The 24,334-nt window shown below is 38.7% G+C and overlaps 1 long non-coding RNA gene and 1 pseudogene across 1 annotated transcript in view; both read right to left on the reverse strand.

Moving 5' to 3' along the window:
* LOC147821698 (uncharacterized) overlaps nucleotides 1–23,743 on the reverse strand; it is a 38,295-nt gene extending 14,552 nt beyond the window's left edge. The window contains exon 1 of the long non-coding RNA XR_015446694.1: nucleotides 23,587–23,743. This is a non-coding gene — a long non-coding RNA (uncharacterized LOC147821698). The remainder of the gene's footprint in view (nucleotides 1–23,586) is intronic.
* On the reverse strand, nucleotides 8,806–15,364 carry LOC101723497 (la-related protein 4 pseudogene; annotated as a pseudogene).
* Nucleotides 23,744–24,334: the final 591 nt, after the last annotated feature.

Below are 24,334 nucleotides of genomic sequence, written 5' to 3' on the forward strand. Positions count from 1 at the left end.
AATCACCTACAAAGGAAAGCCCATCAGAATCACAGCAGATTTCTCAACACAAGCCCTCAAGTCAAGGAGAGCCTGGAGTGAAGTATTTCAAGCCCTAAGAGAAAGTAACTTCCAACCTAGACTGTTGTATCCTGAAAAATTATCTTTCAAAATCGATGGGGAAATTAGATACTTCTATGACAAAGAACACCTGAGAAATTTCATGAACACCAAACCAACACTCCAATCAATTCTAAGCAATATCCTAGAAAAAGACAATGAAGGTCACAACTCCATGAGGCCCAACAGAGGGAAGCCACCAGGCAAGGTAAGACACTAAAGGGAAAGGGGGGAAAATAAGAAATAAAAGAGCCAACAAAAGTAAACGTCATGACAAGGATAAATCAATATCTATCAATTATAACCATCAATGTTAATGGCCTCAATTCACCAATCAAAAGAAACAGACTGGCAAAATGGATTAAAAAGGAAAATGCAACAATATGCTGTATACAAGAAACACACCCAACTCAAAAAGAAATTCATAGACTGAAAGTAAAAGGATGGAAAACAGTTGTCCACATCACAGGAACCCAGAAAAAAGCAGGGGTAGCAATCTTATTTTCAGACAAAATAGATTTCAAACCAAAACTAATTAAGAGAGACAAAGATGGTCACTATATCCTTGTGAAGGGAACAATCCAAGAGGAAGAGATGACAATCCTGAATATATATGCACCAAATATGAATGCCCCCAACTATATAAAACAAACATGAAAAACCAAATAAGCATGAATACAATTGCAGTGGGGCACCTCAATACCCCACTATCACAAATGGGCAGATCATCTAGACAAAAAATTAACAAGAAAATTCTAGAACTGGACCAAGCTATTGAACAAATGGACTTAATAGATGTTTACACAGTGTTCCACCCCACAAAATCAGTGTACACATTCTTTTCAGCCTCACACTGGTCATTCTCCAAAATAGATCACATGCTAGCTCATAGGACAAGTCTAAGTAAATGTAAAAGAATTGAAGTTACCCCTGTATATTATCAGACCATAGTGCAATAAAATTAGAGATCAATAACATAAGAAACCACAACCCCCCCCACAAACACAGGGAAACTGAATAACACCCTCCTGAACAACCAATGGGTCACAGAGGAAATTAAAGAAGAAATTAGTTTCTACAGGTAAATGCTAATGGCAGTACAACATACAGGAATCTATGAGACACAATGAAAGCAGTTCTACTTGGGAAATTCATAGCAGTGAATGCCCATATTAGGAAAACAGACAGAACTTCATGCTAAATGGTCAAAAACTGAAAACTTTCATGCTGAAATTAGGAGCAAGACAAGCATCCCCACTATCATCACTCCTGTTCATAGTTCCAGAAACATTAGCCACAGCAATTATAAAAGACAAAGAAATAAAAGGAATAAGATAGGAAAGGAAGTAGTTAAGCTGTCATTATTTGCAGATGATATGATACTTTACATAGAAGACCCAAAAAACTCCACCAAAAGACATCTAGAGTTAATTGACAAATTAAGTAGAGTAGCTGGATATAAGGTCAACACTCAAAAAACAATAACCTTCTTATACACAAATTACAAACTCACTGAGAGAGAAATTAGGGAAACAATTCCTTTACAATAGCTTCCAATAAAATGAAATATCTAGGAATCATCTAACAAAGGAAGCAAAAGACCTCTACACTGAAAACTACAGCACTCTGAAAAAAGAGATCAAAGAGGATATAAAAAAATGGAAAGACATCCCTTATTCCTAGGTAGGAAGAACCAATATAGTGAAAATGGCCATACTTCCAAAACTACTATATAGATTCAATGCAATGCCAATTGAAACTCCAACAATGTACTTCACAGAACTAGTTAAAACAATCCATAATTTCATTGGGAACCAGAAGAGACCTAGAATAGCTAAAGCAATTCTAAGCAACAGAGACATGGTTGAGGGTATCACAATCCCCAACTTGAAACTATACTACAAAGCTACTGTGATAAAAACAGCCTGGTACTGGAAAAGAAACAGACCTGAGGATCAGAGGAATAGATTACAAGTTTCAGAAACAACTCCAGACATACTCAGCCACCTCATCTTTGACAAAGGAGCCAACCACCCTCATTGGAGGAAAGATAGCCTATTTAATAAATGGTGCTGGGAAAACTGGATTTCAACTTGCCAGAGATTAAAACTGGACCCCTATCTTTCACCATGCACTAAACTAAGATAGAAGTGGATTCAAGATATAAATATTAAGACAGAAACACTAAACTTGCTGGAAGATAAGTTAGGTAGAACTCTTGAAGACATTCGCATAGGAAAAGACTTTATGAACAAAACCTCAGTAGCACAGCATCTAGCACAAAGACTCGACAACTAGGATCTCATCTTATTAAAAAGCTTCTGCACTGCAAGAGAAACCACCAACAGAGCTAAGAGACAACCTACAATGTGGGAAAAAATTTTTAGCAGCTGTACCTCAGACAAAAGTCTACTATATAGAATATATAAAGACCCCCCAATTCAAAGACCGAATTCAAAAATTGGCATGTGAAATGAACAAACATTTCTCAAAGAAGTTAAAGCATCATATAAATATATGAAAAAATGTTCGACATCACTGCTCATTGGAGAGATGCAGGTGAAAACATCACTGATATTCCACCTCACCCCAGAAAGAATGGCTGCTGTCAAGAAATCAACCAATAACAAATCCTGGTGTGGGTGTGTGGAGAAAGGAATCCTTCTCCATTGTTGGTGGAAGTGCAGACCGGTGCAGCCACTATGGAAATCAGTATGGGGATACCTCAAAGAACTAGGACTAGAGGTCCTATTTGACAAAGTTATTCCCCTGCTGAATATCTTCCCAAAAGAATTGAAAGAATCATACCACAGTGATATATGTGCACCCATGTTTATAGCGGCACAGTTTGTAATAGCTAGAGTTTGGAAACAGCCCATGTGCACATCAACTGGAAACTGGGTAAAGAAGATGTGGGTTTTTTTTTTTAATAAAATGGAGTACTACTCAGCCATAAAGAATGAGAAACTTGAGACATTTATATCTAAATGGATGCATATTGAGGCCATTCTCTCAAGTGAAATAAATAGGACACACATGTGTAAATACCGAATAGTTTCTCTAGTGTTGGAAACTGAAAGTGTAAATAAGGGTTAAAATGATTGAAATGAATAATTGATAATTTGAAATAGGAAGAAAGGTCCAAAGGGGTAGGGGTGATGGGATGGAAGGGGAAAGGAATGAAAGGAAAGGAAAAAATATGAGAAAAGAAAATAAATGGAAATGAAGCCTATGTAAATAGGGAAGGGTGGAGGTGGTGAAGGGCACACAGGTAATGGGGAAAAAATGAGAACCAAGATACATAATGTACAGGTACAAGCAAGCACCCAATGATAAATGCAAACATATTGTATACCTATAATGTACCAATAAAAGAATTTAAGGAAAAAAAAGTGTGAGTACCAAGGGAATATATGAAGTCTTGTGCAGCTATTAGCTGAGCCCTAACATATGGTTGGATACTTCTGATTTCCAAGGCCCTTTCATTATATTTCTCCCAAAACACTTGTTGCAATATATTTGTAATGATCTGGGAGGTTGTTTTATTTTGGGAAATTTTAATATTTCGTCTTGTCCTCCTACTGTGATTGCCAAGGTGTTTAGAGTTGAGTAAAAATTATTTGCATTAGGATGTTGAAAAATGTTTTAGTTACTTTAAATCAATAGAAGTAAATTCAAGAATACCAGATTGGTAAAGAAACCCAGGTATGCTCCTGCATGATATTGCCATGGTTAAAATTAGACATGGTAATATCCCAAAATGGAATGGTTGACAGCTGAGAGTAATTAGCTGCCTGGTAGAGTCCAGGACTCCCAACACTCACGAGCTCACTGCGCTAGTGGGGAGCATAGCAATCCCAATAGTAGCTTACATTTCTTTGTCTCTTGCCATCAGGTACTGATAGAGGGCCTCCTGCCCTTGCAAAGCCCTCTCGAAATATATTTAAGAGTTTCTGAGGATTTCACACATGTATTCCTGAGCAATCCTTCCCTAAGTAGCTTTACCATGTCTCCCTTATACACCAAAGCTGAGGAAGAGGTATAGGGAGAAGTTTGTATTATACTCTGTAGGCAACAGTGGAAGGCAAGGCTATGAGACTCTCTATGCTTTAGAAAAACAGCTCTGTATCCCTCGACTCCCCCTCTCTTTTGGCAGTACAATCTAGGAAAGTAGACAGTGTAGTCCATAGGACAAATACTAAGGTGGTCAAAATACTTGTTCTCTGATTTTGAGGCCTGGCTATTTGCCCAAGTGAGATGGTGCCGGTCTGTTGGTCCCTTAAAGTAGATATTCTACAGTGAGGCTCTCTGTTCTCTGAAGGCAGAGGCCATGCCTGTCTTCTTCAGGTATGGCCTTCTTCTTCTTTGTGTTATCACTGAGAAGGCACAAAATACAAACTTGTTATTCTTTTCATGAGGTTCTGAAATTTTTCAGTAAATCAAATTATTTGTGGGTTAGCCTCAAAAATTTGTTGGAGTCACCTAAATTTCATTTCAGGCTGAAGCTGGGACCCTCACTACATTAAAAATATCATATAGAATACTTTATTCTAGTTACTTGAGCCTAAATTACTATTTCTGAAGAGTATGAAAATTGTAACAAAATTGATTGCCCATATTGTTACCATTTCAACTCATGTTTGAGTCCCACCATTTTGTTTTTGTGTAAATATAGACTGAAGTGGAAATTCCAATATTTTAATCATGATTAAATAACAGTTCCTTACCTGGCTACCAACAAACCATATGACCCTGGGCAAGGATTGCCAGAGAAAACAACTAGTTAAATTTGAATTTCTGGTAAGTAATGCATTATTTTTAGTATTCATGCACTTTGACAATGGATAATAGTCCCAAACTTATACTAAGAAGTATTAGTCTATCTAAAATTCAAATTCACTGATTTTCCTGTTTTTATGTTTGTCTTCTTTTCTGGACAAAACACTTTTCTGTGTTTCTCCTTCTTTATGTATAAAATGGGCACCGAACCAGGTACTTATTAAAACTCAAATGGTATCAACTATATTTATGTTCTTTGATAAGTGAGAATTTGCAATGAAAATGTGAGACATTATTAGTTATTCAATAAATGTTTTGAGTATTTACCATTTGTTCTGGCTAATGTTCACACACATTTCTTTTTTTAAAATTAATTTTATTGGTACATTTTAGGTATAGAATATAATGACATTCATCATTGGAAATTTACCCTTTTACGTAATCTCTCTTGGTTCTTATTTTTTCTCCCTTCCCCTGCCCTCCCTTCAACCCCTCCATCCTTCCCTATTTACAAAGACTTTGTTTCCATTTTTTCATTTTCTCATATTAATTCCATTCCCTTCTTTTCTCTACTATTTCACATTATCTGTTATACCTTTTAGTCCTTATTTACACTTTCAGTTTCTCACACTAGAGAAACTATTTGTTATTTACACGTGTGTCCTATTTATTTCACTTAAGAATGTCTCCTCAATGTGCATCCATTTAGCTACAAATGTCTCTAATTTCTTCTTTTAATGGCTGAGTAGTACTCCATTTTATTAAAAAAACCCCACATTTTCTTTATCCAGTCTCCAGTTGATGGGCAATTGGGCTGCTTCCAAGTTTTAGCTATTACACATTGTTGCACACATTTCTTATAGTGAATTAAAAATAAATAAGAGACAGGTTTTGCTTTTAAGGGAATTCTAAATAGTTAAGAAGAAAAGCTCCATGACCTTTTAAAAAGTATAGAAAATAGGCAAATGTAGGGCAAGATGGAAGGAACTTTTGCATAATGTTGGGTGAGACTAGACAGGTGACACCTTGGAGGATGCTGAGAATGAAACCTGAATTGGACCTGAAATACTCAGTGGATCCTGGACTACTTGCAGAGAATCATTGTGTGCTCCTGTGTGTGCTCCTCTGTAGAATTTCAGGTAAAGAAAGAAGCATTTTGAAGTCCAGAAGCGAAGCTTTAAAACAATGAATAAATTTGCTGCTGTAGCGTAATTTCAGTTTTATGTTCCAAGTTCCAACATGAGTTAATTTGTTTCCATTTTCAAATTTTAATTTGGGCTTAAGTAAAACCTTTGAAAAGAAGAAGCAAATAATGTTCTTTTTTTTAGCACAGTTTGCTTTATTGTATGTTTCATCTAGTAGATAATTTTTAAAAATAGTGTGTAGAAATGAATAGTTTCAAACTATGTAAATATATTATGCCACATTATCAATCCATTAAATCAAAAGCAATTGTCAAGCTGAATAATTTACAAAGAAATAATAATTCTGGCTTGAACAGGAATGTGCAGTGTTTTCAAAGCTAACAGTTACCCACTAATATAATCTCCAAAGTTTAATCTAGAATTGGAAGATAAGTTTCACAGTAATGTAATTTTAACCTCCTTTACATTCATTTTAATATATTACTAAGATGTTTATATTTTATGTCACAATGGAGCTTTCCAGTGTTCACAATTTACAGTTTCAATTTGTACATATGTAAGTCACTAACGTAAGAGACAGTTACTATACAAACTATCCCTAAAAAGAAAAAAAAACCCCACACCCTACACAGAATTCTGAACGTGGTATGACTTAAAATAGATTAAAGCAACATGATTTTTAATATTTTAGTAATTTTCTAAATACCAGGATATAAACTTGCCTATTTAATATGACAGCTACAATTTTATTAATTGAGAAATTGTGTATTAATTTCCTTCAATCATTTTCACCTTATCTCAAAACTTTCTTTGACTTGCTTTATCTTAGTCAGTGAATTTCAAACTTTTTTTGAAAAGGGGACTGAAGGAAGGCAATAAACTCTAAACAGAAAAAAGTTCTCAAATTAATTCTTTAAAATTTTTCTCTTCAATATGATTTAAAATTTAAAAAGTAAGTTACACATTATTAAAGGGGAAGTTGGACCTAACAACCTGGGATTTAAATTTCTAAGTATGAGAAGAGAAGAATAAAATATTTCATTCAATTCTGAAATTTAGAACAGCTATATGATTTGACTAGTGGTCAAAGCAGTCAGAAATTTACAATTCAGTAGGTGCTTGGTTATTTTGCTTTTGGGGATGGGCAGTCAAACAACAGAATGACAAATGAAGTGACAAAAACTTGTGTTTCCCATTTTTGGGGGAGGGGTGTGCAAATCACAGAATAGTTTAGATCTTGAAATCCATTTGACCTATTTAGGTCAAAGATGAAATTAAAAAAAAATTTTTAATAACCCTATTCTTTCTTTGAGTATCAAACTGATTGCTAGTCACATCTCCAAATACAATCAGTGCTTTAACAGCTTGTTGAATGAAATATTGGTAAGGTCAAAAGGACAAATTAAATTTCAAACTAAAAAAATCTACTCAAGTATTACATTCAGGTTTCATTTGTTTACCAACATGACAACAGATTTGGCTGCAATCACTCTTGCACACACTCACACCCACAACAAACACCCTAGCCACCGATCTGCTTTGCAACACAAGGCCATACAGTCAGAGATGGCATTCTCAAAGTCAAACTTTAAATAGATTAAGAAAAGTAATTTCTAATTTTTACAGAAATGCTTCTTCAAAAACTATTTTCTCTCATTTCCTCATCTCCTATACTGACGGATGTATGTTTCTCTCCCAAGCTAAATCTGAACCCTCAAAATTGATTCCAAGCAGATTAAAATCAGAAACAAAAATAGAAAAATTATATTTTATATATGTATATATATATTTATATGTACATTTATACTAATTGGAATTCTCTAGCATTTAAAAATCACTTTAAAGATGAATTTTGGGATCCTACTGCTCACAACTCCAAAATCCATAACGATTTAAGGATACACTTTCTGTATCCTTCCTGGCTACTCCCTCCCCTCCAAATCAGTTCAAACAGTCATGGCTCAAGTTTAATGGGAAGAGAGAAAGTTTGTCACTAGTTTTGTTTTTTTTTTTACTTTGGTGATCTTGGTGGCACATACTGTTCTTTGCGTTACGTTGAGTCACTCCCTGAGGTATAGCCCTACAGCTAAACTGGCGTCTCTGTTCCCTGATTTTTCCAGCTGCTCCCCTGGGAATGGTATTGTCTCAGAAGCCAGAATAATCTTTACTAGCTTTTGCTTCTGGCTTCTCATGTGATTTCTCAACAGACTTCTCAGGAGCTCTGTTCTCTTGGTTTTTGGTGAGAGACACTTTATTGGAGTGAAGTTCTTGTAGTGGCTGCACAAGAACTGGAGATGGCTCTTTAGGGGGCTTCTGGCATACTTCAGCATAACTTAACTTTCAGGGTTCCTGTAGGGGCACAGCTATGGTTACGTTTATATTATTATTACATGGTAAAGTTGTATTTGCTCTTGATGGCTTTGCAGTACTTGGGGAAGAAACTGGTGTAGTCATCTGATAACATTCTTCTGATAAATGGAATCATCTATTGTATCCTTTTCTTGCTGAGTTGTGCTTAATACAGGAAGCTCAGTTGCACATGGAGGACTGGTACTCATATTGAGTTGCTGGGCTGAAGTACAGTGTGCCTGCTCATCTGCTGCAGGTATTGAGCAACTAAATCACAAGTCTTCATTCTCCTTTTCTTTGTAGGCACCTTTAATGACATCAGACATTCTATTCTCCAAAAGGAGTTCATCTGGCATTCTTGATGAACTCCCAGGTAAAGGAGGAAAATTTGAAGCTAGTAAGTCAAACTTTGGTGTTGGAGACTTTGCTTAAGCTGAAGGCTGGGATCTTGGGATCCTTTCATCTTCTCGTCATCTCAGACCTCTGAAAAGAGTTCTCCTGCCCCTACCATAGTCCCCATTTTGTTCCACCTGTAAAGTGGGAGTCTCCTTTGGAAGGTAAGTTTGCTCTTGATGCCTTGTTACTGTAGGGTTCTACAGTTCAGGTGCAAAGTTCCTTGAACTAGATCTGTTCAATGGTCCATCCCCCAGTGACACGGAGTCCTCTGCTAAGTGCTCTGTACCACTGGATGACCTAAAATAAGGCTTCATGTGATTTTTTGGGAATGGCCGACCCATATTCATAACAGCAGCATTTGTTTTATAAGATCCTCGTGAGTTAAAGCCATTCACAAAATGACTATTGGGGAAGGGAGCCAGTGGTGTTTCAAAGTAAGGTGCAGGACTTAGAGACCAAGACTGAGGCACAGTACTATAAACTGAGTACTCTTGGTGAGGATTATATACAGGCTGCAGTAAGACTGGCGAGGCATACTGCGCTTGAGCTTGAATGGGCTGACTGTACATACTGGAATCCATGAGTCGATAACCATTCTTAGCAAAGAATGTATTGATGGCTTTTATCCTTGCCACGATTGGCTTGCCCTGAAATATTTTAACTTCTTAAATATTTAAATGCCTGTTGTGCATCAGTATCTGACTGGAAGGTGATGTACCAGTTGCTATTGTGTGCAAACTCACAGCTTATCACTTTGGGGCAGTTTTCATTTTTGGACAAAGCTTTCACCTCCTCTACTGGTGTTGTTCCAGGAATCTCTCTGAGAATCACAATACAACGTTTATAACTTGGTCTCACTTTCTCCCCTTTCTCATTAACTTGTACTATTGGAGATGCGTGAAAAACAGAATTCTAATAGTTTCTTCAGGCATCCTTTTAGATCTTGTGTAGAAATTGCCGAACTGCTTTCTCCAGAAATGTCATATATTTGGTAACTTGTATCTTCCCATCACCGTGACTCCAACTGGTTCACAGGCCCAATCGCTAGGATAAGGACACTCGCCTTGCCCCTCCACCTGGCAGTGGACTGGGCTCCTCCACTGCAAATTATGTTCTTTACAAATGAGAAAATACTCCAGTCTCTCCTACATGTAATCCCTCTCTGAAGTACATATTCAAAGTGCAAGTTTATGGTGGCTTTTTCCTTCATCTCTTTCTTTTCTTTTCTTTTTTTTCTTTTCCTTTCTTTTCTTTTCCTTTCCTTTCCTTTCTTTTCTCTTTTCTTTTCTTTCTCTTTCCCTTTCTTTCTTTCTTTCTTTCTTTTCTTTCTTTTTCTTTCTTTCTCTTTCTTTCCTTCTCTTAATAAAAACATATTGAGCACCTGCTTTGTGCCACTCATTGTGCTACATATATTGGGTGTTGAGAGAGGTACTGAGAGATTAAAGGGGCAATCTCATTGAGGAACTGTATTAGTTAGCTTTCCTGATGCTAGGAAAAAATGGCTGATATATGTAGCTTAACGGAGAAAATGTTCCAGAGCTCTCAGTCCATGCTTGGCTGGCTCCAAGAAATACCATGGCGAAAGGGCATGGCAGAGGAAAGCTGCTCAACTCACGGTAGTCAGGAAGCAGAGAGCAGTGGGGAGAGGCAGAGTGAGAGATATACTCTCCAAAGGTAGGCCTTCAGTGATCCACCTCCTCCAACGAAGGCTTGGGTCCTAGCAGCACCACCAACTATGAGCTTATAAACAGATGAATACAAGGATGAGTTTAGTGTATCTATGATCTAATCATCTTTCAAAAATGCCACCTCTGAATACATGAGACTTTTGGGAAACATCTTAGATCTAAATCATAATAGGAACTCATTTTACCTGGCTCTATAAATGGGTCTGCATATGTCAATGCAGAGATCTTGTTTAAGGATTCTAGCAGCACAGCTAAAACTTTGAACTATGCCCTTGACCTGGAAGTATTCTTGCTTCCTCCAGGAAGAATATCATTTATCAAAGAACTTGATATCTCAGTAGAATCGTATAATCCAGATCAGCTGACCAACTTGGGTCTCCATCAAAGTGACTGCATTACAGTCAGATAACTCTCATTTAAGGCAATATAAAACAAAGTCCAGTGGAGAAGATAGACATGGAATGAATATAGTTAATAGAGTATGATAAGACCAGAGAACTGTGTGATGATATAGAAGAAAAGAGGAGTGGTCGTGAGGGATTTCTGCTTGGCTCCTTAGAGTAGACAGCTTTGGATTTTAAAAGAACAAGAAATTCACTACAGCATGAAGATGGGAGAATATTTGTGGCAAAATGAATATCTTGTGCCTTTGAATAGCATTTATTATGTTCTTCCTTACAGCTCTTTCCCTTACTACTACACTTTCCCTACCAGACTGTGGGCTCCTCCAGGCCTGAGAAAGCTGTGCCTTAATTTTTCTTCATCCCTAACATCTAGCATAGTGTCATTCAAATTGTAATTTTCTTGCGGTAGACTAATGTTGCATTGATAACCTTTTCATATAAAATTTATAGGGCTAAGATGGCATATGAGAACATGCCCTACTTAGTATCCACAGGCCATGACTCATTCAAACCCTGGCTCACTGCTCACTGGTTTGTACAATCATGAGCAACTCTGAAACTTTTCGTTTTAAGAAAAATGAGAAAAGGAGTATCAACTTTAATGATGTTTGAATACTGCATGAAATCATATGTATAATGTGACTGGCATAATTGTTAGCATCTTATTTATTCCATATTAATTTCCCATATCCACCTATAATATGTTCCTTAAAGCTAACTTGGAATTTAGTCATTGCATTCCTTAGAATTTGAGCAATATAGTTGGCAAAAATCAAAACTTCTGCTAGTGTCAAACTATGTTTACAGCTTTCTATGCATTGTTATATACCATGCAAATAGATCATGTTTAGATGATTCTTTTCCGGAGATACTTTAGTTGGCTGGTGGCTTTTCATGAGTTCCAGATATGTTCTGGTGAGGCAACATCTGGAAACCAGGAGGATATTTACAGGATACCATAAAAATTTTTAATGTTAAAATTTTAAAATACTGAATATACATTTCAATGCAGAATCATTACAGGTAAGTAATACCCATGAGAAGAGTTTGAGAAAATAATTTTTTGGGGAAATATTTTTTTGTTTTTGTTTTTTTGTTTTGTTTTTTGGTACCGGGGATTGAACTCAGGACCTTGCACTTGCGAGGCAGGTGAGGTACCACCGAGCTAAATCCCCGGCCCTGGGGGAAATATTTTTTTCATGAATCTTTGTGAATCAGAGAGCTGGCTATTCTTTGATTTGAGGGTGTGGTTTGAAGATGAGTGTTTTGGGGTGTCATAGGGCAGCCATACCCTCCAGCAGCTATATTTGACAATCTCTGAGAGTATGTAAGATTAGGAGTTTTAAGGAATAACTAGTTTTTAACTTATTTTAAACATTTCTTAAACTAGCATCTTTCCAATTATAGGTCTAGCCTTGAGGAAGGTGTGACATGTTTTGGGCAACAGTCAATTTCTAGAAGAAAAGTAGAAGACTTAGTTTAAGCATTTGGACAATATTAGAGGATATAGAAGGGCCCTTTTCCTTTACCTTTTCACCCAATTTGGTACCATTTTTGAGAATGGGAATAATTAATTCCACATCAAGCTCCCAACTTTAAGTATGCCCCAACTCTATGTTCCTTACCAGGGATGAAGAAAGGAAGCCTTAGGAGTGTTTATTGTCTTTGATGAGTAGTTTCTCCCACTTTCTGTCCTGGTTTGGCAATACTGAAGAGTAAACCTCAGATTTGACCAGTAAATGGAAGGGAAATTGTGTATCCTCTCCTCGTGTTGTCTCCTGTAAGGACAATGACTAAGACAGAGGGCTGAAGTGACTTGATTTGTGTGTGAGAGAGAAACTTCCTGGGGGACTAAAGGTAGCCTTGTCCCTCTAAAGCTGATAGAGCCTAACTCCAACCATACCTGCCTTTCTAGCCATATCTCCTGGCACATCTTTTCTCTTTAAACATATCTTACACTCCAGCTGCAATGAGCTCATAATGATGGTACTATGACCTCCAGGGGACTTTAGAGAAATGCTAAATGGTAATATGCTCCAAATACAATTGGCCTTTATTTTATATTGGTGCTGGGGATTGAATCTAGGGCCACATGCATGCAAACCATGTACTCTACCTCTGAGCTACACCCCACTTGCACATTTTGCCCTTGCAAAATGTTCTGTTGGCTTGGAATACCCTTTACCACATTATTTCCAAGAAAGCTCCTATTCATTCTTCAAAACACTCATCTACTGTCATGTATTCTGCAACATTTTTTTCAGGATACCATAGCAGTCAAATCTTTGGACTCGAGTTGTATATTTTTTATTTCAGGTATAGCACTTATTACACTATTTTGTTGCTTATATGCTTATTTGTCTGCTTCCTTGGGATACATGTTCTTAGTTGTTTATAAAGAGCATTTCCCACTCCTTTCTTGTGAATAGAATCTTGATGTTGCTCAGATATCCAGCTTCAAGGAAAGCTGACTCTTCTTCTCAGCTCCTAGGTGATGGAAGTTGTTTAGCTGAAACCAGTCATGGTGAATCTTGTATGCCTATCAATAACTAAGTAATTGATTGAGATTGTGATGTTATTGTGGCCAATGAAGGGAAGTGGGCTGTAGATGTGCTTCTCAAGCTTGATTGTGCATCTGAATTTGCACCTGAGAGTGTTCCAAGCAAACTCTGATTTTATAGGTCTGGTGTGTGGAATGAGGATCTGTATTTCTCCCAGAAGAGACAGCTCCAGATGGCGCTGGTCAGAGGCCCACAAGTTCAATAGTTACCTAGGGAACTTTGAGATTCACTTTCCCTCTTTTCCAAAACGCAGATGTCTCCAACATCAGCTCTGTGAAGTACGTTGTCTTCAGCTGCTGCAGCCCCTTCTGATCACCAAGAAAGCAGCCAACATAAAGAGGTGACAGAATGGAAAGACAGAGAAAGTGAGAGTTGATGCTGTTAAATTCTCAAGTTAAGCAAACTGGGACCTGATCGTCTTTGTCCTGATGTGTAAGAAGTTCATTGTCTTTATCATTTAAACTATTTCAGTGTGAGTCTTCTGTTATTTGTAGCCCAAAGCATCCAAAATGATATACTCTCTTCTGCAATGTGGGTTCCTCAGACACAGTCCCCTATTTGCTAGTCTCAGTATTCCCAGCACTAAGGATACAAGTGGCACATCAGGGGTGCTTCATACATGTTTGCTGAATGAATGAATGAAAGCTTCATGAGGCCAAGGATATTGCCATGAATAACTTGATTGGCAAGGCCTGAGATTTTGGTGTCTGGATTTAAGGTCTATTCTTGCTTCCAAAAAAATTTCATTTGAGATTTGAGTGATAATGATCAGCAGAAATCCTCTGAAATACTAAACATTCTTTGTAGTCCATCTTCCAGAAAGCCCAACATCTATTTCAGTGGGTATAGGTTAGCATTTTTCAAACTGTGAGTTGCGATACACTGGTGGATTTTAAAATTAATTTAGTCGGTTTGAACCAGCATTTTAAATTAACCAATTAGACTAGAAGAGAAAGTGTCAGAGTATATCTTATAACCAATTATAAGGTATCAATTTATGAATTGTTTATTTCAATTATGTATTGGGCTATATCTACTAGATCATGATATAAAATGTATTTCTTGCTTGAATTGTGGCCATAAGTTTTAGAAAATCACCAGCCTGAACCAAAAGGCCAGTTGTCCATCTGAAGCTCTGTGCATGTGTCCTGCCCTCCCACAGGAGCCCAGGGCTGTCTTCTCTCCCATTCCCACCCTCTCTGATCACCAAGCCCCTGGCTGCATGGCCCAGCCCACAAACTGCCTTTTTCAGACATTCCTGACTCTCAGAGGAATCAGCACTCTGCAGTCTCTTCATTCATTCTTCATTAAGTGTTCCCTGTATTTGACACTAGGGCTCCTGAGAGGCTCAGAGAGTGGATGGGCCCCTTGCTTGCTGGCTAGATCCAGGTCAGACTACTCAGCTCACAAGCAGGGACTGTTTGAACATGGAGCCCAGGTGTCTGTGCTCTGCCCTGGAAAGGAACAGTGCTGGAGTCACCATGTCGGGCCCAAGGGCTCTTATCAGTTGTGGACCGATGTTTGGGACCATATTGCTTTGCCTGCTGCTGCACCTACTGAGGAAAGGGCACATTTAGTGAAAAGCCATTGGTCCTGAGCCTCAGAACTATCTCTGCATATAGCTGAGGGGACATAGCAGACAGGCAAAGCTGCTCTAAGCAGAGGATGTAAAAACCCAGCTCCTCAGCTCTTTCCTTCCCAGTCTCTGCTAGATCTATAAATCTCAGCAAATACTTGAGGTCCTGGAGAAAGATCTTGGCTCTTGTTCTTCCTATGCAGTTACCCATTGCATATAAACTGTGTTTTGGTCAGAGCCAACCCTCCACATTTACCCATGCTGTACCCTTTATTTCAAATTGCTCACTCCACCCAGTTTCCAAACATATAGAAATCTTGTCCATAGGCCAAGGTAGAGTTTCCATGACGCCATGCTCTGAAAGCATCCCGTCTTCCTTGCTGGACTGATCTGTTCTTCCCTCTGGATTCCTGAGGGTTTTTTTGTTTTTGTTTTTTGTACCGGGGATCGAACTTGGGACCTTGCACTTGTGATTGAGGGTTTTGATTGTGTCTCTGTTTAAGCATAGAGGACATTCTGCCTCATATTGTGGTCACCGTCATGCACTGCACAATGATGGTTCAGTAAATGACAGACCACATTATCACCCCATGTAAGAGTTGTGTTAGTGGGAAGGACAGAAACACAATTGAAACAGGATGAAAACAAATACTTTGTTCTAGTTCAATGAAAACAATTCCCTTTCCCACCGCAGGAGTGTTGAACTTGTAAGGCTGAAGCTCTATATCCATTCACCTATTCTTCTCCCCTCCTCCAGCTCCTGGCAACCATCACATACTTCCTGTTCCTGTGACTTGGATTATACTGGGTATCTCAGAGGAATTGTGTCACACAGTACTTGTCTTTTTGTGGCTGGCTTATTTTACTTAGCATAATATCTCCAAGGTTCAGTCAGATTGCAACATGTGCCAATTTTCTTTCTTTCTAAAGTGAATATATTTCTTAGACTTTTAATAGTTGTTGTGTGTTCTGTTTTTTTCCCCTCAACTGTTTCAAACACATAGTTGAACCCTTTGCTATTCCTCCTAAGCTCAGGGATTTGTGTGGAACCAGAAGTGGTTGAGAATAATTATTTCAGCATTGTTTGGAAATCTAAGGCATTAAAGTCATAATTTAAGATTGGTTTGGGTGGGGCACAGTGGGGCTGGTCGGGAAAGAGAAGATTCCCTCAAAATGAGAAGGGATGGATCAAGTGTGGAGGAATGGCTTGGACTTCAGAGGAAATATCACTTGGGGATGAGAGGGCTAAGGGCTCCCCAAATCAGCAGAGATTGTGGTTCACCCAAAGAAGCTTTAAAGTGGGGATCTGAAACACCAGGGCTAGGATCAGAGAGTGCCCACAGGAACCCAGCACAGACTGGAGGTGAAGGAATGGTGTAGTGTGGATCTTGAATGTACTACAAAGGTCCATGTGTTGAAACATTGGTCTCCAGCTTGTGAATTATTAGGAGGAGGTGGAACATTTAGAAGGTAGGGTCTAGTGGGAGAAAATTGAGGCACCAAGGATGTGACTACAAAGAGAATATTGAGATTTTAACCTCTTCCATCTCCCTCTCTGCTTCCTGACTCCCACAAAGTGAGCAGGATTCCCCTGCCATGTGCTTCTTCCATGATGTGCTGTGCAGTCAGAGGCCCAAGCAGTAGGGCCAAGTGATTATGGACTGAAAACTCTAAAACCATAAGCCCAAAATATATCTTTTCTTTCTTGAGTAGATTATCTCAGGTACTTTGTCAGAGTGACAGAAAACTAATACAAATGAGGCAGGTGGGGACCACCCAGGAGGGGATAGAACGATCAAATGCTGGAAGGGAGATGATCGGGATTGTGTCCATTTTGCGCTTTCATAGCAAAACCAAACAAGGACAAAAATAAGGACTCAAGCTTCACACACAGCCCTGGAATTAAATATACATCAGCTACAAACGCATCCAACTAACATAGATGGAGGCAAGGATGAGCCTCCTGCAAACCTGCCTCACTCTAGTAGTCAAAGCCAACCAACCAGCTGCCTAGAACTAAGCTCAGACACTGACCAGCCAGGTCTGGGTACTCTCTGAACTTCTGAATCATTTATTTTCATGGAGGACCTGGATGGGAGTTTGGAGGGGAACCTCATCTATATTAGCTACCCCTTTTCCTAGCTTGTGGAGCCACTGGCCTGACTTGTCCTTTGTCATAGCTGTGACTTCCTGGATCTAATCTCCTTTCTGTTTCTGGACCCAAGAACTCAGCTCTGGTAACACAAGGACACTATCCCCATTTTGTAGGATCCTCTGAAGCCCCGAGGGTCTAGGGCAATAATGACTGATGATGACTTTTCTTCCAATCCATTGGGATGGAACCTCAATTCAGAAATAAGTTGCTCCAAATAGAATACTAGTTATTTTGCAACTGAGCTTGTAGAGTAAACGTCACTTCCACTATACTCTGCAGTTTTCTTCAAAAGCATTGTAATCAACTTACATGAATCACAGCATAGGGATTTATGCAATAGTGGAATAATAGATGAGAAAACACTTTGAAAGATTATAAACAGCAAATAAATGGAAGGGGAGAAATAGCAATGTCTTGCTCTGAATGAAAAATTTCTATCATATTAACCTAGAAAGCCCCAATAAACCAGAGACCTGGCAAAACTAGAGCAAATAATCTTGTAAATAGAATATTATCCATAATATTAGCTTGACATGTTCATATTTCTTATCATCAAAGCTTCTACTGGAAATTTTATGGAGCCAGCTAAATGGGTCAGTAATTTTATGTTATGATTTATATTAAACAGACATCAAGTGAGGGAAGAAAGGAGGAATAAAGATTTCTTTCTTTACCTCCTTGAAATTTTACTTTGCCTCCTAATATTGTAAACACTCCTTGGAAGAGAGGACTAGGATGAGAGTAAGCTATTATCAGTCATTTCTATTTGCACTTAGGTCTTTCACAGGACCTGAGCAGGTTCACTAGAAAGTATAATAAGGCTTGTGAGCATTTGGGAGTAAACTTCCTGCCAGGGAGAACCACCTCCTTCGTCCAAATGATTTTTGGGGTGATGAGAATAAACTTGAATGACTTTGCAATTTGGCCCAGGGCATTCCAGGCAGTACTAGTCCAATCCTCCTTTGATGCAGAAGGTAATTTGATAATTTCTAGGAAAAACAGTTCAGATCCTTCCCCTATTCTCCAGAGTCCAGGCTTCCATCTCAACACAGTTTAATCTTTATAGGACCATTTGTTTTTAGCCATGAGGCATTCTTTAGGTAAACAGGCAGGCTCAATTGAGTGCGGGCAATCCTGCACGTCGCACTGCCCTATCTGAATGGAAAAAAATCCAGAGGAAACATTAATCAGGTGTGAATCTTACAGATGAAAAAATTGTGAGGGGCGGTGGGGTAGCAGAGGAAAAGCATCTGTCTAGTGTTTGCTGGATCACCAAGCCCAGGAGGATGGGTTGCCTAGCAACTCCCAGTCACTTCAGACCAGTGCTAGGCAACAAGATGTAATCTGTTAGCTGCATCTGATTGGTGTTTTCTCCTGGTTTTTAGAAGACATGTAGGTATTTCAAAAGGATTTAATTATCTTGTTTCATTTACTTCACTGTGTGTATAAGGTATCTGATTTCTAGCACCTTCTGCCCCACCGTGTCCCCTCCCTCTGAGATTCAAATTCTCTTCTCACACAGGAAGGGATCTAAACCTTGGAGGGAAGTTGCCTCCATTTTAGGGAACAGGAAAATGAAAATGTGTTGCCACGGTTATATTAAGCATTTCCCACTTTTCATTAAGCCATCTCTCTGTGGTCATTTGCAAAACTTGTATGCACATACAAATTGTTAGCAGCACAAAGAGAAATTAACTGACAAATCCCAAGGAAATAAGGACCCCTATTTTAGTATGAGATCAGCCATTCTGCTGCTTTCTTGCTTCTCCACTGGAAGGACAGGGGAGCTTGTAGTGACATGGTCTCATCTGATTTTTGTAGTCAAGCCATCAATAGTCTTTATTGAGCTTACTGAGCACTTTCTATGTGTTCATCCTTCTTTTGCTTTTTAATTCTGATGGTAACCCTATTATTATTTCCATTTCACAGTTGAGGAATCAGAGGAAGTCTGAGTGTTTCTATGACACACAGCTCCTTAGTGAGCTAATTGTTACATGATGCCTGGCTAAAAGTATGAGACGTGGTCCCTGCTTCTTGAGAAGATCCTAATCTAAAGCCTGTCACAATTTTTAATTAGTGTTTTTTGTTTTATTCTTTTAAAATTAAATACAGTATGTAATTTAGAGGGCTTTAGGAAAGAGAACATCTGTGATAGGCATCCAGCAGGAGATGAGCCTGGAAAGACTAAGAGTTTGGTTCTGCAGGCCGGTCTCTAATCTTCAGAGAGCAGTGCAGAAACGAGGCAAAGGTGAACTCAGACTATACCCTGACCCTCAGAAGTGGTTGAACTTGAGACTCAGAGGTTCACAAACCCTGGTATGGGTAAGCCTACGTGACCCCCCTCCACATACAGGCCCTGGCTGCCATACAAACATCCACTCATCCAGAAACTGGGTGGAAAATGAGGTAAATATTAAGCCATCCTGGTGTTGTAGTGTCTAATTTCTAAGTAAGAATCAGAAAACAATGGAAAAATTAAGTGACCTACAGACCAGAAAGGGAGGACACAAGGACACAGAATCAAGAGAATTGGTTTCAAGATCAAAGTGAATAAGGTGAGAATTTATAAGCACATGAGCTTTTTCCTTTTTAAAATAGCCTCCATTAGAGTTCATTCCTTTGGGAAGGAGTTTTATGATATTTGAATGCTCTATTGCCTGGGTACCTTCTCCCGAGTTCGCACACACACTCACACCCACCCAGACACCATGACTGTATTCAGCTATTGATTCTCAGATCACCTGGAAAAGAGTATATAGGAAGTGATTCTTAAACATTAATTTACATATGAATCATTATGTCAAAATGCAGATCTTGGGTGGTGTGGGGATCATTTTATCTTTCTGACAAACTCCAACATAACCATATTTTGAGTAGTAGCAAGGCTGCAAGGGGCATCTTGATTGCAGTCAGAAATTGGGCTAAATAACCTGACAGGTCCTTCTCAATTGAAGGTGTTTGTGATGAGTATTGTTTAAATTCAAACCACCAAAGATAGTAATAATGGCAGGTTCACTAGTTTTCACCAGTGGACAATATTCTTTGTTGTCTGGAAAATTCCCAAATGACAACATAACCTATCTATTCTTTTTTCCCAGCAGGTTTGAAATGAGGTCCAACAGGATGCTATAGAGTTTCTTGATCCTCACTATAACTCTTTGAGGTAGCTATTATTACTTTTATTTTCAGAGGTGAATAAATGGATAGAAATGGCTCTGAAGTATGAGCATAAGCTGAAAAGAAGTAAACAATGATTAATAGCAATGTCTGCTGAGCTGCTCAAGGGATCTTTATTACATTTTGTCTAACAGCCTCGTTAATGGTCTAGAGGAGGCAGACGCTAACAGAACTTTAATTAAATTCTTGGTGGATATTAAATTGGAAGCAATTGTGAATCTCAGGGAAGGTAGAAAGGCAACCTAAGGGTACGTGATGAGTAGAAGGTAAAATAGAACTTAGTATTAACAGGTGAAAAGAAATGCCTTCTAAACATGACTTGCATGGAAACAATAAGGGTTTCAGAAACTAGCTTACCATGTGCTAAGCACTTTCCTGGGTGCTCTGGAGATGTGAACTCAGATTACATGATAGTGGGTGTGGTTTAAATTCTCACTGTGCAGAGAGAGAGACTGAGGCAAGGAATGTTGAAGCAGCTTTGCCCCAGGTACACAGATGACAAGTGGTCTAGACATTTAAACAATCCCTTTGAATTTGATATCTTGTGTTGCTTTTCCTCTAGTTACAAAGCAGCAGTAAAACCATGCCTTTAAAATATTTCTTGCTATTTGGTTTTAGCGGAAATGTGTATTTTTGTGTGTATTAGCTGTGAAATAGGATAACCTATTTCAAGGCGTGCTTTTCCAAAAGTATCTATTTCATGAGTACTGGTGGGTTTGGACATTGAGGCAGCCTGCTCTGAAAGGCACTTTGACTATCAGGGAGCATTCTCTGTGTGGTAGAAAGAAGCCTGGTCTCTTTGTTCGCTGCATTCCCCAGCTTTGAGAAGAGTGTCCAACCCACAGCAGACATTCAGGAAACAATGGTTAAATGCATTTCAATTAGCCCAGGTTGATTTAGCATTAGCTTTACTTTGTAATTCAGAAAGAATCAGGTAGTGTTTTTTAGTATGCAGAGATATTTATTAGACTTTAGAATAAGTATATAAAAGATAGTTTTGTGGACCCTTTAATGGCAGTAAGAGTCAAGGCCCTCTTGGTTCACATCTTTGGGGATGGATACAATGCTTTATCATTTATTGTCATCATCTTCTGTGCCATAGATCACTACAGCTTGTTCTTCCTAACTGAACTTTTGTACCCTTTGATCAATATCTCCTTTCCCTATCCACATTCTGCCCCAGCTTCTGGTAGCCACTATTCTATTTTCTGCTTCTTATGAGTTTGCCATTTTAGGTCCATGTATTAATGAAATCCTATGGTATTTGTTTCTCACTACCTGTTTTTTTCATTCATTCAACTGATATCTTGCAAATTCGTGCATGTTATTGCAAATCACAGAATTTCCTTCTTTTTAAAGGCTGAGTAGTATCCTATTGTGTATATATACTGTATTTTCTTTAGCCATTCATCTTTTTTTTAATTCATCAAGTGTATTGGTACATTTTAGGTATACAATATGATGGCATTCATCTTTGGGAATTTGTACCTTTACATGATGTATCTTGGTCCTTTTTTTCCCCCCTTCCCTTGACCTCCTTTCAACCCCTCCACCCCTCCCTATTTACAAAGACTTTGTTTACGTGTTTTCCTTTTCTCATATTTTTTCTTTTCCTTTCTTTCCTTTCCCTTACCCTTCTCAATTCCCCTTCCCCTTTCCCTTTGGACCTTTTCTTCCTATTTTGCATTATCTATTATACATTTTGATCCTCATTTACACTTTCACACCAGAAAAACTATTTGATATTTACATGTGTGTCCTATTTATTTCACTTAAGAGTATGCCCTTAATATGGATCCATTTAGCTGTAAATGTCTCTAGTTTCTCATTCTTTATGGCTGAGTAGTACTTTATTTTATAAAAAACCACATCTTCTTTATCCAGTCTCCAGTTGATGGGCAATCATAACCATTCGTCTTTTGGTGGGCACTGATGTTGAGTCTGTACCTTGGAAATGGTTAATAATGCTGGAATACGTGCGAGTGCAGATATCTCTTTGATATATTGATTTCATTTCCTTTAGACGTGTACTCAGAAGTGGGATTGCTGGATCATGTGGGAATTTTACTTTTAGTTTTCCAAGGACCCTCCATATTGCTTTCCATCATCAGTACTGTGAATACTGGGTACTCACAGTAAATAGTGTTTTTAATATAGGGTCAAGAGCTGCAGATGTCAAGTGAGGATGCATATTTGCTTTTTGTTCTTGGAGGTTTGAGCAATGGCTCTAGTGCCATTTCCAGTGTGTAGCCTGGGAAATTTAGTTTCCCTGCCAATAAAGAGGGATCATGGTTGTGCCCTCTCTTGCCTTCACACATTGAGAGAATCAAATGAGAGGAAGGTGAATATCCTGTCAACTATAAACCACTACACAAATGTCTGTTATACAATTAGAACCTCACTCTGTGTTTATAAAATTCGATATCATCCCCAGGCCAATGTTTGAGAAACAATTAAGTTAGCTTAAGTGCTCACATAAATTCACTATTAAAGCTAAAGCTAGTTCCAGATAGTATGACTCATCACTTAAGAGCAGATGGGAACAGACTATATTTTTTTTCAAGGGTGAATTTCAGAATCTTTGGGGATTGAGGTCAGAAATGTTGGTATTAAAATTGCCTCCATATAATTGTTCCACATAATGACGAGTTGAAAAGAAAAGTCACTTCCTGTGGGGATAGTAGAAAGGGGTAGACAGAGGAGAACAAATGGTTGGAAGGGATGAAAATGGCCAAAGAATGTTAAAGGTTGGAGACCATAGTACAACTTTCACCTTCTTTTGATGAAGTAGAGGTCACAGGAATGGCGTCAAAGTCAATGTCAGAGACTGTCCTGCAGGGGGATTGCAGGGATTCTTACTTTCCAGCTGAGAGTCTGGAATATTCAATGTCTATCCAGAGAAAGAGAGCAGAGTGTGGACTTGCTGGTTTAGTAAGTAAGATTTCTGCAAATAAAGGCAAGATGTTTTCAGGTCAGACTGTCTGCCACTGACTGTCATCCTATATTCAAAATTTACATTAGTTTCCCTTTTCTTTGTACCCTCCAAGGCAGCCATTTCCGCTGGACCATCATGAATATTAGCTATGGTAATTTGTTGATTAAGCAATCATTAGCTGAGTTCTTGCTCTTTGCCAGGTCCTATATGAGGCCTAGAGATATCACAGGGGGGAAAACAGATCCTGCCCTCACTCTCTTACAGCTCACAACAAAATAGAAGAGACAGACATGAATAAAATAGTCAAATAAATAAATCATACCTGGAACTCTGTACATGGTATGAAGGAAGTGTCTGGGACTGACGAGAGTTTATAGGAGAAGGGTGTGCTGCAGTGTGAGAATTTGTGACAATGTTCCTTAAGTAGGTATTTCTGAACTGGTACTCAAGGTCAGGTAAAGCTGACTAGGTGAGGAAAAGGGGAAAGAGTGCCCTGGGCTAAGGAAGAACTGGTTTGAACATGCTCGGGAGTGAGGGAGCTATCACCTTAGGATGGGCATATCATAGGAGGGCAGAGGAGGCTGGGCAGAGATCACAGGCTGTGCTCAGGGTTGGGACTTCTGTTTTAAGGGAAATGGGAGACTCTAGAAGTTTTAAAGAAAGGATGACAAGGATGAGAGAGAGAGAGAGGTTGTATTAGTCTGTAGTTTGCCAGGGCTGCTATAGCAAAGTACCAGGGACTGAGTGGCTTAAACAACAGAAATTTATTTTCTCACAGTTCTGAAGGTTGGAAATTCAATATCAAGATGTCAGGAGGTCTGGTTTCTCCTTGGCTTGCAGATGGCCATGTTCTCTTTGTGTCTTTACATGGTTAGCCCTTTGTGCAGGAAACCTTTGGCATGTCTTTCTCTTTTCATGAGGACAATTGCCAGATGGGACTGCTGTTCATCCTAATGGGACTCATTTTAATTTAATCACCACTTAAAGTCCTTATCTTCAAATACAGTCACATTCTTGGGTACTAGGCTTTTCCATATAAAATTCTCTCTCTCCCAGGTAGGAGTGGGACA

This window comes from Heterocephalus glaber, unplaced genomic scaffold, assembly GCF_053883595.1.
Source record: "Heterocephalus glaber isolate CG9 unplaced genomic scaffold, H.glaber_assembly_v1.0 deba00001720, whole genome shotgun sequence".
Taxonomy (NCBI): Eukaryota; Metazoa; Chordata; class Mammalia; order Rodentia; family Bathyergidae; genus Heterocephalus; species Heterocephalus glaber.